Here is a 17,138-nt window from a genome sequence, read left to right on the forward strand (position 1 = left end):
GTAGGCGTTGCGCAGGTCCAACTTTGTGAAGATGGTGGCACCCTGAAGAAGCTCGAACGCGGAACTCAGCAGAGGGAGGGGATACTTGTTTTTAACTGTGATGGCGTTGAGGCCGCGATAGTCAATACAGGGCCGTAAACTTATCTTTTTTGGTGACAAAAAAGAAACCAGCAGCAACAGGTGAGGACGAGGGGCGAATGAGACCAGCGGCAAGTGACTCATTGATGTAATTTTCCATGCTTTCCCGCTCCGGTCGAGACAGGCTATACAACCTACTGGTCGGAAGCGGCGCGCCTGGGAGGAGGTCAATCCCACAATCGTACGGCCGGTGAGGGGGAAGAGAGCGTGCCTTATCTTTACAAAACACTTGCGCCAGGTCGTGATAGTCAGACGGTATGGAGGACAGATCAGGCGGTTCTGAAATAGTTTTATTGAGTGGTAGGTTCATGGCGGGGGTGGCGGCTTTTAAACAGGACATGTGACACTCCTCCCCCCACCCCGAAATACTCTTTTTCCTCCAATCAATCACAGGGTTATGTTGACACAGCCAGGGATAGCCCAAGACTAGTGGAGTGAGTGGGGCCTTAAAGACGTACAACTGTATGGTTTCAACATGATTGCCGGAAAGAGACAGGGAAATCGGTTCTGTGACATGAGTAATGTCTGGAAGACGCTGGCCACTAAGGGCTGTGACTTGGAGTGAATGAGACAGAGGCTCCGTGCTAAAACCTAACTTCAGTGCCAGCGAGGCATCAATAAAATTCTGTTCTGCCCCGGAATCAATCAGAGCGTCGAGAGAATGAGTCCTGAGACGAACAGTTAGCTTAGCCGCAATCATGAGACGAGGAGGAGACTGAGAACATGAGACCTCGCCCACCCGTACACTCCTCACTACCGGCGGGCGCTGTCTTTTAGCCGCGCCTGGCAATCCATGGCAATATGGCCCTTGCGGCCACAATAATAGCACTCACCGGCCCTCCAGCGACGATACCGCTCCTCGGGCGACAGACTGGAGCGGCCCAGTTGCATGGGCTGTTCGCTTTCTTCCGTGCTGTCCAACGAGTGACTGCCGCTAGGCGCGCCCCCACCTGACGTCTCCATGCACCCCGGGGGCCTCTGGGAAATGTAGTTTCCGATTCCCCGACGCGCCCGTAGGTGCTCATCCAACTTCACATACAGCGTAATCACATCAGACAAGGTCTTAGGAACATCTCTCATCATCAGTTCTCTCTTTAACTCATCACAAACATTATTCAGGAGAGTACTTATCAATGCCGACTGCCCCCAGCCAGTCTCTTCGGCCAAGGTCCAGAATTCGACCGAAAAATCCGCCATACTCCGCCTCCCCTGCTTCAAATTTAACAGTCTGTGGGCAGCCGCCTCCGCTCCGGTGCCTCTTTCAAAAACACTCTTAAATTTGGTGAGGAAGTCCTCATAAGAAATGTCCGGGGCTGTTCTCAAAACAGCTTGCGCCCAGTTTAATGCGTGCCCGCGTAATAGTTGAACCATAAAGGCGATTTTAGCCCCATCTGTCTCATATGTTCTTCGTAATTGACGGAATTGTAGTGTGATCTGAGTCAAAAATCCACCACATTTATCGAACTCACCTGAGAAAGGCTCCGGCGCTGGTAACGATCGCTCCGGTGGTTCTGTGGGGGCCGGCGTGGGGGAAACAGGCGGAGCGGCTGCAGAGGGACTGGGAGCCGATAGCTGAGGAGAAACAGACGGAGGGGGTGAGGGTGGGCTTACCGACGGTAGACGTTGAGCGAGGGCTTGAGTGAGTGCAGCCAGTTGTTGATTTATGTGCCGAAGCATGTGTTCGTGGCGTTCCAGAATTGCCTCCGGGGTGAGGACGGGTTGCTGGGTGGGGTTTGAGTCCGCTGAGTCCATGATGGCTGGATCGTTATTGTTACGGTTGGAAGGAGGACTCAAGCGCAGGACTCCGGTACTGATGCTTACAAGAAGAGTTTATTTACAAGTCACCAGGTGTATATACAAGAATGTGCAGGGGGGGTGTTATATACAGCTGAGTGGGGGAAGAAGGGGTCTCCAGGGAAGTCCAAGGGAAAGCATACGTTCTTCAGAATATCCACTCACACGATCACAGGTTCACACTCCAACACTGCCACACGGGAAACACACAGGGAAAAATCCAAGAGGTTCTGTGGACAGGGAGACAGGGTTAAGGACGATGCACAGAGGAATACACTCTTCACTAAACTTGCTGTAGCTTTGACTTTACTAACGCGTGGTAGACAACGATCCAGCGACGAACAGCAGTCACCTCCTGGCTTAAATGCTGCTCCCCTTAATGAGACACCTGGGTCTCATCTCCCGAGGGCGTGGGCCAAGGGCATGAACCCACAGTGAGTTCCGCCCCGGCGAGAGAGAAGAGGAAGAGAAACAGAGAGGGCTGATCAGCGTGCAGCTGATCCGCCTGGCCGTGACACCTTTTATGCTTTTTCCTAGTTTCTGTCATGTATATACTGTAAGAATGATGGATGCTCCTATTAAATATGGCCAAAGTCTGAAATAATGAGGTCAATATGTGTGTTCATGTAGTCCTTAATAACAGCTCTCCCACTACTGACATGCTTGTATATGTACATACATGGGCCACTCAGAAGCCCATGTATGTCAATACAAGAATAATTTATTGACAATTCGTTTACCTATTTTGTAAAACAAAAACGCATCTTGCAATTTTAATTCCATGTACATTCCACATTATTACTTAAAAGCTTGTTTGCCAACTTTAGATTCTGGTATCACTTAGTTTTCGGTAATTTCATACATAGAGGTAAACATAGAGGTATAATCTCTGTTTGTCCTGGGTAGATCACGGTTAGGCATAGATCAACCTGGAAATCAGCCTTGACACTCTACACTCAGCTCTCACTCACTGCAACCAACCTTTTACAGTATCCACAAAACTGTCTATCAGTCTCGTATTCCACTCTCACCTCCCTTGTGAATAAACCCTAAGATACTAAAAGTCTTCCTTTTGGGTCAGCAACTCATCCCAACCTTGAGTGGGCAGCTGAGCATCTTGCCAGGTTTGAAGGTGCTAGTTCGCATCCCAGCCAGCAACAAAAATCCCCAGTGTGAGCTGAAGGTCATGGCTCAAAAAGGCCAACAGAGTCGCATCATCTGCAAAAAGCTGAAACAAGGTCCTGAATTCACCTAGCTCTCCATCCATTTGCTGTGCCTAGAAATTATGTCTATAAATGTTGTAAAAAGAATCAGGGCAAAGTGCACACAGTCTGACTTATTACCTGCTGTGTAGACCAAGCTCTCACTGCAGCTGTACAGGCACTGGAACAACTAAAAACAGCTAAAGCTAATCCCACATTACAGGCACTTATAGCACACAATTTGCTTCATGCTTTGTTCAGGGCATGCTGGCATGTGACAGGAGGGTGGAAAACAGTTGCTATCTTCCTGTCTCTGTTTTGGGAGCAAAGGTAACACCTATTTCAAGCAGATATTCCAGCTGAGCATTGGACAGTCACATCAACAGGTGGAGCTTTTTCCTCACTCCAAAAAAGGTCACTGCTGCTCAGTCTACGCCTCACAAAACAGCAGTTTTGACTTTCGTTTTCATCTACAGCAGCTCTCTCAGGTAGATCCTGTGATGTCTCCAACATCCTGATAACTTACAGTCTGAGAAGCTATCCCTCTGCAAGATATCTCACTATTTTTGACTTTTCTGAGCCTGTCAAGTCCTTCTTTTGACCCATTTTGCCAAAGGAAAGGACGTTGCCTAATAATTATGCACACCTGATATAGGGTGTTGATGTCATTAGACCACACCCCTTCTCATTACAGAGATGCACATCACCTAATATGCTTAATTGGTAGTAGGCTTTCGAGCCTATACAGCTTGGAGTAAGACAACATGCATGAAGAGGATGATGTGGACAAAATACTCATTTGCCTAATAATTCTGCACTCCCTGTAGTAGCGACTTGAGCCTGCCTCAAAAAGACTCAATCCCAATATTAGCATGTTAAAATTCACAACTTAATAGCATATATAAACATGTTCACAGCTACTACAACAACACAAAGAAAAGCAGTTTTTGACTTTAAGAATAGCTCTCCACTTTTATATCAATTCTAATCGGCTTAAAGTTAGGGGTGTGGCCACTCTGATTGATAGGTGTCTGAACACAGGCTGTTGTAGCTGATAGCTGTCTCCTAGCCCTCACTCCCCCATGCTGAACTGGGATTTTCCACTGTGTTTACTGTCTGTTATGTAGCACCAATTCTCAGCTGTTTGTCTGTCCATTGCACCTGTACATTTTATGTTTGCTAAAAAGGCCAGCTACCATTCGCTGATAAGTTAACACTCCACTCTTTTGTCCAAATATCGTCACTCATGATGTTGGATTTTTAGAGCTAGACATCCTAAACCAATGGGTGACCTCATGGACATCACTCCCATTTTTTATATACAGTTTGGTAGATCTACACGGGCAATGACTTTGGTGATGGAGGTATCAAAATTTCCCGTGGTTCACCTTTCCACCAAACATTTTTGCTTGTTTGTTTGTTGTTTTAGCTTGAAACATTCTAAATTCTTTTTTTTCTATTCCATATCTTTTGGTATGCTTGCTTTGATTCATACACAAATTCCACTATTTTCCCTGACTTTCCTAGATTTGTCTGTTTAAATTAAACAAAAACAGCATGTTCCTTACATCCAGTCCAACTGGCTTACTGACACTATTTGTTCTCTCTTCCTCCTACATCTCTGTACAATATATATCAGCACAAAGGCATTAATCTAATTTCACCTATGTCCAAAACAGTCAAAACACCATCACAAACTCTATGACCTCTGAAAGGAGAGCCAAAGTGTCCACCTCTAATTGTCTCTAACTGTGGCTGTGTCACGTCACATGCTCCAGTTTTAGAAAATGCTGCTGTGGCAGGAGATCAAAAATAAGCAAAGCAGAGCTTCGGTTACATAACATCCTCATGATTTCATACATGTCTCCAGTATGACCCTCTCAGATCTTGCCAAGCATAATATTAGATAATAACTAATTGGCAGCCTTTTGTGACATTACATCGACTGTTGGCAAGACTGGATTATGAACCAGGACAACTGCACAGACGATGTAATAAAACATTCCTTTATTCTGGCTTCAGAAATCCAAAAACACTGAAGGCAAAAAGGGAAAAAATTGACATCTTGACTGAAGATGAAGGACAGACTAAACTAAATGTGCACAGAGAACTGACTGAGAATGACAACCAGGCGATGTCAGGGCAGACAAAGAAGTAAAATAAAAAACACCAAAAACCAACTGACAAAGATAAAATGAAGTGTACAAACAACCGGAACACAGACAGAGAATATTATGGAAGACCTAGACAAGTCTAATGGAAACAGGGAAACACTGAGGAGACTAATAATAAAAGTGAGAGAAACGCAAAACACAATAAAATCATCCAAAAATTAAACAAAAGTCAAACAGAAACCCCAAAACTCCATAACAACTAGGATAAAAACTTCAAACAAGAACCCAACAATAATAGATGGAAACCAAAACAGTCAACAAGCTGCCCAGAAGGCTAGAATGTAATCATCTGGCTGTCGTGTGATCAAAACCTAATTTTAACATAATAACATAATCTAAAAATGAATGTAGTCATATACAGTGTTTTCCAGAAGTCTCCAGATTGTTACTTATCACCTGTACCATCAGAGATGTGACTTATTATATTCTGCAAACTTTCAGCTCTGTAAAGAAGCAGCAGGGCACCGTGGCTGCATCCACTGTCAAGTCCTGTGATCTTTTATTTGCAACTTTAAAGAAAGTTTTACAGATCTACAGTTCTTCCTTTGCACGTGCTTTACTTCAGCTGGGTACTTTCATGTCATTTTTCAGACACAAATAAACATCATTGATCACAAACCAAACCAAATGACTCACTGTTTAAAATATACCTTATTGATCTTAGGCGTCTTGCTGCTTAGTTCATCTCCTGTCTTTACCCATTTCCCTTTAAGGGCAGCCTCCATTTAAGCCAGTGGTCCTCAAACTGTGGCGCAAACCCTACTAGTATGGCACAGAGTCACTGAAAGAGCAACATGAATCACCAGGGTAAAAATAGTTTAAAAAGTTACATTTAAATTAGTAGGAGACGTTTTTGTTGAAAAAATTATTTAAAAACAAAACATAAAAAATCTGATGGTGAATATTTTTCCCTATTTAATGTGAGAGAACCACTACTTTAGCCTTATACAGTATGCTGTAGCCTTATATATCTTAGTAAAAAGGAGGATTTATGTAATAAAAACCGTATCACCTGAAGTAATTCGACATAGAATGGAGTTAAACTAAAGTCGAACAGCAGAAACCTTGACCTATCAAACACAAACATACTTAATGCTGTTTTAAAGCAGCTGCTGGAACAGCGCTGTAGTTCTTGTTACACCTTTGTCTCACCTGCCTCTGCTTTTGTTTTTTTTACCTCAAGCCAGCACTGCTTTTCAAACACGGCAGGAAAACAGTTCATGTACTTAATAATATGATTTAATAAAACTCAATTTTGCTTGTGCCTACTTATGTGATTCATATAAAATTGAGTCTGCCTCTTAACTTGAGTTCCTTCAGCAGGGTATAACCTTTGTTTACAGTTTAATCACCAGGCAAATATCAGGACCTGACACGGAATTTAATATAACTTTATTAATTGTGCTATTGCTTCTCAGAAACGTCTGAAGCTCCATTTATTTTTGCTTTATGGTAGTTTGGATGTAATTAAAATGCAGAAATGCAAATATATTCTGTTAAATGAAGCGGTACAAATTTTGATTTGGAGTCAGGAGCATCTTTACTAAAATAAATTGTACCTTTAAAGTGGATTTGATTTCCTTCATTTCTATCCTACCTATACTGATACTGTGCTGAATGTTCATGTTAAACATGGCAATGTTTAACATGAATGATTGTATATAATACAAGACAACGCTTATATTTAACGAAACTATTCCTTACACCTTTACTTTTCACTGTATTATATCAGTGGCATAAAAGGTACAGAAGCCCCACCCACCTGCTGCTAAAATCTGTTTAAAAGGGTGCAGCCAATCAGAAAATGATAGACGGTAAACGTCCTCGTTTGCACCAAGAATAAGCTAAATAAAGCTTATGTTGAACTGTGAATCATCCAAAGGTGCTCTGGTAGAGTACAGGAATAAAATCATGGGGCTAGTAATGATCAGAATAAGGTTCTTCAAAAATTTGACATAAAAGAATAAAGAAATGCAGAAATGATTTTTTTAAATACCTAAAAACCATCACAAGAAACAAAATAAACCCAAGAGGACCAAAGCAGGTGCCTTGGGGAACTCCCAGCACTTTATTAACTCTCTCTCTCCCCCAATGCTTACAGTTAACAAAACAGCTGACTTGTAGTGGGTTTTTTTTAATTTCCACTGTATTATATCAGTGACCTAACATGTTAGGCACATAAGTCCCTCCCACCTCTGCTGCTGAAAACTGTTTAGGAGAGGCAGCCTATCAGAAATAGAGCCATGCTCAACATTTTTGTTTCAGGCAGAGGATGAACTTTATTTAAAGACTTATTTTGTACTGTGAGTCTTGCAAAGCTGCTCTAGTGGAGTCCAGGAATAAAAACAAGCTGGAAATGAGCAGAACTGTTGGATCCTTAATCTTGGAATATGCTTAAAATTGAGCTTCAAGCATCACAAGCTTTGGAAATTGCCCTTCATGTATGCATGCACATCACCTGCACAGCTGCCCTCCTAAACCTTGGCAACAACCTGTCTATAAGTGTTTTGGGGTTTCGAGTTACATTCCCCAAATATCTGGGCCTCATTGTGAGATTGCATAAGCGTCACGTCACGCTCGAGGCATGGGCTGCCTCAGCTTTAACGTGGTGTTATTTTCACACTAGCCTGGTCATGCTGGCACTTTTTTGGGGGGTGTTGCGTATTAAATTTAGAGCTGTCAGCACTGCATCTCCTGTCAAGCCCCCCTCCAGAGAGGAAAATGAAGAGGAGAGGTAGATCAGTTCAGCGGCATTTATCTGCTTGGTGACTGATCCTAACTCACTTCATGAAGCTCTATTTCCTCCATGACTGATGAGGGCTCACTTGGTGACTTGAAATGACTAGAAACTGGAAGTAAATTCTGCAAATCTGGCTGCAAACAAGTGTTTATCGGATGAGAACGCGAGGAAAAACAACTATTCATGTAACAGCTTGGCAAAGGTCAAGATTTGCATATAAATTCTGCTGCAGCGGGCCTTGGTACGAGTGTATATACAGGAGAGAGCTCATAAGAGAGTTAATGAAAAGCATTGAGCCCTGAGATTCAAAGCTTCACAATAAGTTCGTCCTTCATTGACTGTACTGTACAATGTTAATCTCTGCTGTGTGCGTCATCATCCTATGTCCATTTGTGCAAGCCATATTCACTCCTGTGCAGGAAGTATTGTTTATTCTAATTTTATTCAAGCAGTAAAGGTTGTGTGCTCTTTTCTTCAAAGCCCACATGTTCCTTTTCAACCAGTAACAACACTTACATCTACTTCACCTGTGTCCTTATTTTCTCTTTTCAGAGCAAACTCATCGACCTTTAGGGACCCAAGCAGTTCATTTTGCCTCTCCCGCCTGATGTTCTGAGGCTCTGCTGCTGCTGACAGTTCCTGCATGTCTCGGTTTAAAAACAGTAGGTGTCACAGATCACGGCAGGCACGCTGGGGATTAAGAAGACAGTGATACCTGCCAACATGACATAAGCGCGAACTGTCGCCGATGATTGACGACGTAACTGGAGATGCTGTCTTTCTTCGGTTTATTGTCCTCCTGACCTTGAGTCCTCAAAAACCCTTTCTTCTCAGCTTCATCTCCACCGCTTTGCACACAGTAGCTACAGCAACCATAGCTCATTTTTAACTCGGCAACACCGCCACTCCCCCCTCCGAGGTTTGCTGCACAGGTTCATATGAGGACAAGGAAGGCAGCTGGGTGCCAGATGAGAACGGTAATTAGGCCGCTATCCACCGGACTTTGGTTACAGGTGCAGATCTGCCTGCAGGGATGAACAAAGCTGTCAATGCAAAAGATCATTCATGCTGAAACAACAGAAAAGAAGGGGGGGGATTGGCCGCTTCTGCTACAGAGAGCCTGGGCCAAGGCAAGATAAATCGCTCTGAGTGGCATCGCAACAAGCCGAAAGCAGGCGTATAAATCATTTTCCTGGGAGCTTTAAGAGCAAAAAGCGGAGGCTCTGATTTTAGCTCGAGCGGCTGTGCACAGATAGAGCTATCACCAGCCAGTCTGGGCTACCTGGTGCTGGTGCTATTTTTGATCGAACATTTTTAATTAGACAAGAGAGCCAAACACGTTGTAGGAGTGGAGTCCTTCTGAGATTTATAGTGACTCCAAAGAATCTCAAAAAGGTCTACATAGGAGCCTTCCAGTGGGAAACAGCAGGAAAAGCCCATTATGTTGGCATGTTTGTCGCATGCTACATTTTCTCTATATTTTGCAGTGGTTAGGTGTTCACATACATGTGGCCTGATAGTATCATTTCACAGATCACAACGTAACTGGACATTAAGCGGTCCATAAATATGATTTTTAGAGAATCGTTTTAGAAAAATGACAACTGCTCATTAAAACGGAAATCAGTCAGTCACATGGCTGCAATTCACTGCATGTACGCATGTACACTTGGTTAAAACAACCTGCTGAAGTTCAAGTCTTGTTGATGCCAGAATGGCTGATTCAAGCTGATAGAAAGCCAACAGTTACTCAAATTACCACTTTTTACAACCAAGGTATGCATAAGAGTATCTTTGAATCCACAGCAGAGGAGCAGAAGACCACCGGGTCCCACTTTTGTCAGCTAAGAACAGCAAACTGAGGCTACAATTTGCAAAGATTTACCAAAACTGGACAATCGACTGTCCATCACATTCAATGAAGACGTGAAGATGAGATTAATAATACAATAATACTCCAGCATGAAGCATACGTGATCTACATCAATCAGCATTGTTTTCAGATCCCTGTTGATGGAGACTTTCTGGACAATAGAAGATTGAAAAAAATGTTCCCTGGTGTTCTGAGCCTTTATTTCTACTCTCTGAGAAACATTCCCAGTGCCTTGTTGAATTTTTCCCATTTAGAATTAAGACAGGAGACAAAACGGGGTCCAACCCAGTACGCTGTACTTAATAAAGTAGCTGTTCAGTGTCAATGTTAAATGTATTTAGCTTTTTCTTTAAAGTAGAAAAAATTATTTTTGTGCAGTTCTGAGTATTAACTATATTTTCTTCACTTATTTTGTAGATAAGATATACTTTATTTTTGCCCAAGCTGGGGAATTCCTGTGTTATATGAATCAAAATAAAAAATATATTTTTTATCTTATATATAACTAATAGACCAACTATTTTACCCACAAATTAAACAAAATACTTTTTGTCCACCAACTACAGCCTGAAAATGCATTTACGCGATTAGTATTAGCCATACAATCATATACTATGTCTCATATACACATTCCTCAGAGTAATGGGAATGCATTCAATATTTTATGTTTTGATAATAAAACATAGTTCTAAGTGATTTTTCAGTGCTAGACTTCAGCTGCATGTTTTCTTTTCTTGAAGAGCTGGTTCTTTTAATTAAGTGTCTGAATATTTCAAATGCTTGCTCGGCCACTGTTTCTGAAGGCTCGAGTGGCTGCAGAGTGACATTTTCACTCAGCGATGTAGGTGTCTATGTAAGTTTCTGTTTGGCAAAGGCACTTATCAACTTTTCAAAATGACCTTTACAGAAGATGTGGCAGCAGCGGCGGAGGCAGCAGTTGCTGTCTGATTTGAGGTTTGTATGGGGAAACTCCATCCCGCTATTCATCATTCATGCTTGAATCTTTAAGTGTCCGCGTGTCCTTGGCGTCACCCTGCAGCTCTCGCTGTTGCACGCGCTCCCTCGCGTTACAAACTATTAACATTTCACCGTGTTTGCTCACAGTTTCGATGTATTTACATCCTTTGGTTGCCCTGCAGTGCACTTTGCGAGCAACCTGCTTTTTGTTAAAAGCACTTTGTCGATAAATTTGACTTCCCTTGACACTCAATACTGAGTCCATTAAGCCGCAGAGCCACGGGGCTACTCTGTGCACAAGGGCCACTGGTTCCAGTAAGGTATATCAGCTGAGCTCTCATTAGCAAGCATCATCATACGTAACTCTGGCACGTGTAATGCCATTAGAGGGGATTTGGCATCTGATAGTTGAGTAATGGGATTAGCTGGGCAATAAATCTCCAGGACTAGAACTGTAGGTCTTCCCCACTCAAGGGAAGACAGAGAGACGCACTTGTTCCACATGAGGCGCGTCATGTCGTCCCTTTGTCCTGGCGGAGTGCTTTCAGGGTTTTGTTATTGTAGAGAAATTAAACAGCCTCACTGCAGGCATACCTGTCCACATCAGTGTCTGGAAGGACCTTGGCATGCCTGAAGGCTCTTCAGCTAACACAAATACTACAACTCTGCTGATATTTTTTTATGTTTCAAAGCCTCAAAAGAGCATTTTAGGTGCTCTGGCAGTTCAAATATATCAAAAAATGTAGGAAAATTACGTATTTAGTTTGTCTTTAAGTGAAAAAGCAAATGGCCCTTTGTAATTTAGCTTCAGCACACAATTTGATCTACTTGTTGTCTGTTTGTTGTCCTTCAGCTTGTGACATCTCCTTGCTTCATTAACTTGTTAAGCCTTAATTGACTCACAGGTCAGGAATTACCAATTAGCAAGAAAGCTGACAACAATTCTAAGTAAAAACTGTTTTCAAACATTGTCCTAACGCTCACCAAGCACATACGCCTCTCAACACCTGATCTGAGAATCCTAAGATGCAGCTGTAAAGCACTTTCAGCTTCAAATTGTCCCTCGGCCTGAAATATCCCTAAAAATGGCAACAACAAAAAAAGTGGTTTCTCCCACCCGCGTCCCTGCACAGGTGCACCGCTGATGCATCAAGAAGTAAACTGTATACGCAGTGTCATCACAAAAGTCCGAGCCGGTGATATGCAAAGCAGGTGAGAGAACAACTTTCAGTTCACTAAAAAAGTTCTCTGACCAGCTAGCCCTCATTTCCCCCATTCAGATTTCTGCCATTCGCTTCACTCATTTGATAAGAAAATCTTTTATACAGTCATTGGTTTGCACTGTGAGGGTAAGTTCTGTAATGAAAGGCTCTGGCACTTTTGTGGTTTCTGGTGTGAATGTTGTTACATAAGTTGTACATGTCGATGTATATAGGTTTATATTGATGTTAGGATGTTACTGTGTAACCGAAACAAAGGGTGGTTGCTGTTAAACAGTGTTTCTGCCGTATTTATGCTCTTTGGCAGTAAGCTTTTGTCGGCCCCCTAGTGGTTGCTGCGCATAGCAGGAAATGTGTTTGGACTTACTGTTTTTCTGTGCTTTTTTTGATGTTGTTTTACATTGTAGGAGCCACAGTTGCGGGTACCACCAGAAGACACAAGTGTTTTCCATGTCTTCTGCAGATATGTGCGCTTGTTAACAGTCATTTTGTCTGTAAAGCACAAGCAAGTGAAAATGTAGTGCGCTACCGTTAATTTGTCCACTAGAGGGAAATGTTTAGCCGGTGATACTTCTGTTATCCTGTTATTTTGTTTTATACAATTGTGAAATGTATTTTTATAAGCCATAATATTTCTTTTTGTATACAAGTTCAGTGTGACAGACTGTAAAATGGAAGAAATGATTGTTTTCCATCTTTTCTTTATTAAAAAGTTAATTGTAAGTCTGTCAACACAGCGCACGTTTGCACTGTGAGGGAGCTACAATTGCAGGTACCACCAGAAGACACATGTTAAGTGTTTTCCATGTCTTCTGCAGGAATAAACTGTGAAAAGCCAACCTTTCTGAGCGTCTGTGATTTTTGAAGAGCTGGAAGCGTTACATGAGCACTCAAAGCGCTTTATACTACTAACTCATTCACCCAATCACTTCTTCTAAGCATCTAACATTCATACTCCGATGGATGGGGTTAGTATCTTGCCCAAGGATATTTGGCATGCAGACTGGAGCACCACCGATCTTTGAACCACCGACCTTCTGGTTAGTGACTGATCTGCTCTGCCACCTGAGCTACAGCCACCCCACATATGCTATCTAATTTTGATAATTCCACACATTGCTGGAAACCCAAACAAAACACGAAATAAGAGGCTCTAATTAGGGATGGGTATTGATAAGATTTTCACAATTCCGATTCCATTTTCGATTCTGTTTAACGATTCGATTCTTTGTCGATTCTTTTTTTTTTTTTAAAGGAGAACACACAGGTCGATTAGCTTAGAACTTTGTTTTATATCTTCTCTTTGAACAAGATAGAAATTTAGGATAACATGGCCTTACAAACCCAACAGTGAGATCTTAAGAGATCCAGCCTACGGCTCTTCAATGGGGTGTCACAGGGTCCCCAGGAAAAAAAATTGTAAATGTAAAATAATAAAATAAATATTCTCCTGTAGCAATAACAAAGTATAACATAAATTATTCTGTAGCAATTACACAAGAATATCCAGTAATGTCCCTGCCTACAATTAAACACATTCACTTACCAAAGTGAAATCGGGGGCATCTGCTGTGGCAAATGGGTGCAAGCCTTTTACCACAAACTTAGTCACTGCTCGGTGACATTCGTCTATCCTGGCCTGAAAGGAGACGCTACCGGTAGACTGCAGCGAGAACTAAGCGTCCTGTTAATGTTGGTGGCGTCAGTTACACAATGGACCCGAAGCCAGCACAACAGAGCCAGCAGTGCACGGGCAGGAATGGATTTCTTACTTGGAAATTCCAACACCACTTCATACTGCAACTAACTTATTTTAGTTGTGGTAGCTTACTGGGTTATGTGCCACTTCAGTATCTTTGATGTACTATTGCTGTGTGAATGCCACCGAGCTAACTTTGTTTGCTGGAGTTAGCTGAGACTAGTTCATAGACTGCAAACGGTTAGGCTTGATGGAGAGCATCAACAACCTGTTGGCTGCAAATAATCATGTGCAGTTGTGAAAGCAGTCTGACCTAACCTGAGCTAACGCCAGGTTATTACTATTAGCCTTCAGTAATAGTAATAAATCACACAGCAATAGTGCATTCAAGTAGTTGTAAAAAGCATGGTAATATATTGAGTAATCCAAAGTATTCAGAGTACATTACTCACACTGAGTAACTTAATGGAATGTGTTACAACCTACATTTTGGGGCATGTATTCTGTACTCTGCAGTGGAGTACAATTTAAAAGTAACCTTCCCAACACTGCTTGTGGAATCACCTTTAGTAGCAATAACTGGAAGTAATAATAGATCGCATTTGTAAAGCGCTTTTCGGGACCCTCAAAGCGCTTTACAATTCCACTATGCCGTTCACTCTCACATTCACACACTGGTGGAGGAAAGCTACAGTTGAAGCGAGGCTGCCATATCGCGCCATCGGCCCCTCTGGCCATCAGCAGTAGGCGGTAGGTGAAGCAGACCACGCTCCGCCACACACAGCCCCCTCCCACGTGAGAGGAGAGAGGGAATGAGCCCGACCGTCAGCATGGCCCAGCGGCAGGGATGTGTTGGTGACAGGGGACGGCCACTGGTCCAGCGGAAACAAAGCTGGTCCACAGGCCGGCCGCGTGGCAAGCAGCGGCGGCGCAGCAGACACAGACGTGAGCCGAGGCTCACAGGTAGCCGGCATGCAGGACCCCACCGCACACTGGCCTCTGGTGGAAACTAAGCAGATCCAGCTTGTGCGCCAAATCGGCCAAGGAAGGTCCCTCCCGCGCTCTGACCTTCAGCTTTGGCTGCACAGGTCTCTCCCTTGCGTCAACCTCTGGCTCTGGATGAGCAGGACTCTCCTGCACACTGTCCACCGGCTCAGACCAAGCAAGTCTCTCCGGTGCCACGATCCCCGGCTCCAGCAGAGCAGGTCCCTCTAGCACACTGCCCACCGGGTCGGGGTGAGCAGGTGGGTTAGCAGGTGGTGGAAGTGGAGGTTGCTCGGCTGCCCTCCAGGGAACAGGAATGGGTGCAGGCACCTGCCGGGCACTAGCCACTCCCACCCGAGGAGTGTAGTAGAGTGTAGTGCGGAGGTAGGCTATGCCTTGGCTGGCCTCACCCATGGGTGCCAGAACAGGCCAGACACCAGCCACTCCCATACAGTCGAGGGGAGCCGGTGGAGCCGGCGGCCGTGTCGGCCAGGCACCGATCCTAGCTGCCAGACTCTCTATCGCCTGCATCTGGCAGTCGGTTTAGTCCTGCAGCTGTTCCCACTGTTTCGCTGCCTGCTCCCTCCCCGTGGCCGCAAACTCGGCCCCCGTTTGGGCCAGCACCTCCCCTGGCTGGCCCGGTCGCGGTTCCACCATGCCCCAATCCTGGGTTTGGGCACCAGTGTAACAGACATATGGCAGACCCGACCACATTTTCACGCTTTTCAGCACACGTCTTTTATTCCAGTTGTCGTTTTACACAGACGGTTGCAGCTTTTCAGCTGCCAGCCACACAATAACAACACACTCAGGACCCCGTTTAATCCTTTTAAGCTGGCAAGGCGTGATTACTGATGCCGCTCAGGTATGTCCACCTCCCCCGCCAGCCGTGCCACAGCCCACACCCTGCCACACAGCCACTCTGTTAAAGATTTCCCGCTGTGCATGAGACCCTTGTCCTGTAGCATGATGTTGTTCGTTATAGCCAAACATCTCTACTTTGGTCGCATCTGTCCAAAGTTCAGTGTTCCAGAAGTCTTGTGGTTTGTTCATAGACGACTTTGCAAACTTAAGCTGTGCTGCCACATTCTTATTAAAGAGAAGAGGCCTTCTCCTGGAAACCCTTACAAATAAACCATCCTTCTTTAGTCCCTTTCCAATTGTGCTGTCACGAACTTTAACATTTAACATGCTAAATGAGGCGTGTAGAGTCTGAGATGTAGTTTAGCGTGGGGTGAATTTCCTGGGACGTCCACTACTCCTGGGTGGGAAGATTGTGGCATTATGTTAACACACCAGAATGCCCCAGACCAGCAAAAAGCCAAAGCTGTTTCACTGCTACTAAAGCTCAAATTATGGGCTAGCAGCGGTAGCATGTTGGTGGTCCAGTGGTACTGATACACTGTGGTCTACCTGCAGAGAATTTCATTAAACAGTGTCAACAGACGCAGAGTACAAAGTATGTTGTACAACCGGTCTGCGGGCCACTCTTACTTGTGCTGTTGGTGGTTGATCAGCCAGCCATGGAAAATAAAACTAATTCGTAACATACAAATGAAAACAAGTGTTAAAAACACGAAAGGTGTCCACTGCAGCCACAGTCTGTACTGTTCACACTGTATTTTTGATGTTTCATGGTTTTTGTTTTTTGCTTTTTCTTGCGTCTCGCGTTCCTGCTGAACTCAGGACTACACAAAGGCACATTCACTGTGGGTGAAAACTCCTCTCTATGGAAATCCTCATGCAAATGGATACATTGGCAGGACAGTATTTTAACCCAAATTGTGATGTTTTCTAGCCAAATACCAAATGTGACTTAAAGTAACCAGTGACTGAAAAGGAAACTTAAAAATGGTGATGATAAATATCTGAAGTCAGTTTTGAGGTGGAAACAATCCCGTGTCATTTCAGAAGCACTTGAAAAATGTTTGTTTCACTTCACTTACGAACGCAGATAAGATCATGTAGTTGGAGGACTGGTTAGAGACATTTCCATGAACTCAATCAAGAAAGTAAAACTTTATTTGTCAGGACACCAATCTGACACCATTCTTATGAATTCAATTAATGTTAGCGTTTATTAGCAAATGTCAAACACAAAGCCACAAACATTACTTGTATACTGTGATTTCTATGGGAGTAGTACTGGTTTTCTTGTATTGCATTACTGCCCTGTTGTGAAGTTCCTAAATCAACCCAAATCATCCATCCGTAATCATTTTCCAGAACGGGGTTGTGAGCAGGCTGGCGCCTTTCCAACTGTCCATGGCCAAGAGAAGGACAGGGTCACCCCAAACAGACTGCCAGTCAATCGTAGGGCCGACTCAATACAAAATAAGCCAAATTAAACATTTTCA

This window comes from Astatotilapia calliptera, chromosome 23, assembly GCF_900246225.1.
Source record: "Astatotilapia calliptera chromosome 23, fAstCal1.2, whole genome shotgun sequence".
NCBI lineage: Eukaryota > Metazoa > Chordata > Actinopteri > Cichliformes > Cichlidae > Astatotilapia > Astatotilapia calliptera.